Source organism: Arachis duranensis, chromosome 3 (assembly GCF_000817695.3).
Source record: "Arachis duranensis cultivar V14167 chromosome 3, aradu.V14167.gnm2.J7QH, whole genome shotgun sequence".
In the NCBI taxonomy this organism is placed as follows: Eukaryota; Viridiplantae; Streptophyta; class Magnoliopsida; order Fabales; family Fabaceae; genus Arachis; species Arachis duranensis.
The window spans coordinates 5886667-5890092 of record NC_029774.3 but is presented as its reverse complement, the minus strand read 5'-3'; the positions used below and the strand labels follow the sequence as shown (position 1 = coordinate 5890092).

General features: G+C 42.8%; 1 pseudogene; it reads left to right on the top strand.

The window, feature by feature from the left end:
• Positions 1-583: 583 nt before the first annotated feature.
• LOC107476542 (uncharacterized) lies at positions 584-2943 on the top strand (annotated as a pseudogene).
• The last annotated feature ends 483 nt before the right edge of the window (positions 2944-3426 follow it).

Below are 3426 nucleotides of genomic sequence, written 5' to 3'. Positions count from 1 at the left end.
TTCAAATACGAATTTAATCATTTAATCGATACCTTTAGGATATACTTTTAAGAGACATACTAAGACATTTTTATTAATAATATAAATTATACTTATATCACTTTTTATACATGATTGATTTATTTTTTATTAACTTTTAATAATAAAAATTATACATAAGCAAAAAAATATATATATAATTAATGTGTTTATATAAAATAATTAAATTTTGTTAAATAAATTGATATATTTAACTAAATTAATTAATATAATATATGTTCATGACGTTTACATGCCTATTGCATTATTTTTGTATAAAGACATGGATGTATATCATCATTTTATTTTCTTATATAATTTCTGTTACTAGAGTGGGTGCAAGCAATGCAGAAAATGAGATGAAAGAGCATGACAATAAGATAAGAGGAACATGTCTATATGTATGTATCTCTGAGACATGCACAATAATATAAGTGGAAAAGTACCACCGTAAGAGAGGATTGGAAAATAATGCCAACATTACCTTTACTTTTCCCCACTGCCCACTGCATGACACTTGAACCACCTTCCATTCGCCAACCACTATATATAGCTCGACATCATTTTCATCTTTTCCTGTGCCCTAAATTCTCACAACATGATATTCTTCTTGCAGAAAAACCCGTTTCGCCATCCCATTATTTTTTCCCAAGCCCTCGCCTCCCCCCCTCCAACACCGCCGCCACTCTCTGCCGCCCTCACCTTCTAGTATGCATCCGTATCTCCATCCCCCTTGACAATGCAAAAAAAAGAAACCGCTCCCATTTTACTTTTAATTAATAAACGAAACGTAACGCATTAACCCTTCGATATTCGCAATCATCACGTATATGAATCGTTGTAGGGACGGGTGTGTGATCTGATCTTCTAGTTACGTTGTTGGTTTTGCTGTAAATTGGCGAAACCATGACGAGCATAGTGAAGGAGATCCTGGCCAGCCCGATTCAGATGGCTGACACGGTCTCCAAGATGGCGGAAGAGGCGCAAAATTTCCGCAGCGATTGCCTCGACATCAAGGCCAAAACCGATAAGCTGGCCGCCCTGCTCCGCCAAGCCGCCAGGAACAGCAACGACCTGTACGAGAGGCCGACGCGCCGGATCATCGAGGACACCGAGCAGGTCCTCGACAAGGCCCTCATCCTCGTCGATAAATGCCGCGCCAACACCTTCATCAAACGCCTCTTCACCATCATCCCCACCACCGCACTCAAAAAAATATCCATGCAGCTGGAAAACTCCATCGGCGACGTCCAGTGGCTCCTCCGCGTCTCCGCCTCCGCAGACGAGCGCGATGACGAGTACCTCGGTCTCCCTCCAATCGCTTCCAACGAGCCCATCCTCTGCCTCATCTGGGAACAAATCGCAAACCTCCTCTCAAACGGCTCCGTGGAGGAACGCTCCGACGCCGCAGCCTCCCTTGTTTCCCTGGCTCGCGACAACGACCGTTACGGTAAACTCATCCTGGAAGAAGGCGGCGTTCCCCCTCTTCTCAAACTCTTAAAGGAAGGCAAGTTAGAAGGGCAACAGAACGCAGCAAGAGCCATCGGTTTACTCGGGAAGGATCCAGAGAGCGTGGAGCACATCGTTAACGCCGGCGTTTCTTCCGTGTTCGCCAAAATCCTGAAAGACGGTCACATGAAGGTTCAAATTGAGGTGGCTTGGGCAATTTCTGAATTAGCAGCGAATCACCCAAAGTGCCAAGATCATTTCTCACAGAACAATTGCATAAGGTTGCTGGTTAGTCATCTGGCTTTCGAAACCATTCAAGAGCACAGTAAATACGCCGTTGTCAACAAGCACAAGATGATGAATTCAAATCAGGATCACTTCCCCTCTCATCCCATGGGAGCCAACCAAGCAAGTACACAGATGCAGAATTTGGTTAATGCCGTTAAGGGTAACCAACCCACAGTTCCAGCAATAATGACGGATCATAGCAGTAACACTAACCCAAAGGTGGTTAGTGATGGCGGTGGAAATATGAATATGAATACGAATACTATAACAGGGGCGAGTAGTATCGGCGGGAGGGAGTATGAGGACCCGAAGACTAAGGCGGAGATGAAGGGGAAACCTCTCCATTTGCAACAACATAACAGAATCACGTGCTCTTCTCTGTTTTGCGGTTCTCTTAGAGAAAGGCACGGATGAGCTTCGTAGATACTCAGCTCTGGCCTTGATGGAGATAACTGCCGTGGCAGAGGAACACCCCGATCTGAGACGCTCCGCCTTCAAACCGACTTCCCCGGCGGCCAAAGCCGTGGTTGAGCAGTTCCTCAACGTCATCAAGAAAGGAGACGATAGCGATCTGCTCATACCGTGCGTCAGAGCCGTTGGAAATCTGGCAAGGACGTTCAGAGCCACGGAGACAAGGTTCATAGAGCCGTTGGTGAAGCTTCTAGATGAAAGAGAACCGGAAGTTTCAGTGGAAGCTGTGATTGCGCTTAACAAATTCGCTTGTACGGATAACTTCCTGCACAACACGCATTGCAGCGCCATAATCGAAGCTGGTGGCGCAAAGCACTTGGTCCAGCTGGTTTATTTCGCCGAGCAGTCGGTGCAGATTCCTTCGGTGATTCTTTTGTGTTATGTGGCGTTGCATGTGCCCAAGAGTGAGGCTCTTGCCCAAGAAGACGTTCCTATTGTTCTTGAATGGTGCACCAAGCAGGCGCATTTGATGGCTGACCCTGACATCGAAGCCCTCTTGCCAGAAGCAAAGAGCCGCTTGGAACTCTATCAATCAAGAGCAACAAGGGCATTCTATTCTAATTAATCAATAAAATGATAACTCTCCCTCTTTTAGTTGCATGAGTGTATATAGATATTTCTAAATTAGCAGAACAACATGATTTGGGGTTATGTTATCTTATATATACCCATTGGAAAATATTAATTTTGGAACATGAATCCCCAGTTCAAACTTACCTTGCTAGTTATATTCATCTTGTCCTTAGCTTCTCTCTATTTCTGCTTTCTTTCATCATTCCCTGTTGATTACAGATTACATGTTCACTATAACAAAGAGATTTTTGTTTTTGCCTTTTTTATAAAAATATTTCTTTTTCTCATGCTATCTATCTTATTGCTTTTTTGCTATAATTCTAAATTTCACTCATTTATTAAGTTTTGAATAATATTGTAAAAATAACAAGCCTTTGCCAGTGCTGTACTGAGTTAACTAAGCAAATTAATGGAGACATATTATAGAGTTGGGATATGAATCGTATTATATGCAGTACTAGTAAACACCGGCCGCATTTATGCAACTAAGAAAAAGTGAGGAGGCAAGAGAACTGAAGAGCAAAGAAAGAGACTATGCCATCAAGTTAAGAAAGCACAATTGGTTTGTACCTAAAATTGATTAAGAGAATATTTTCATCTATTACTTTTGTAAGACGTACAATATTC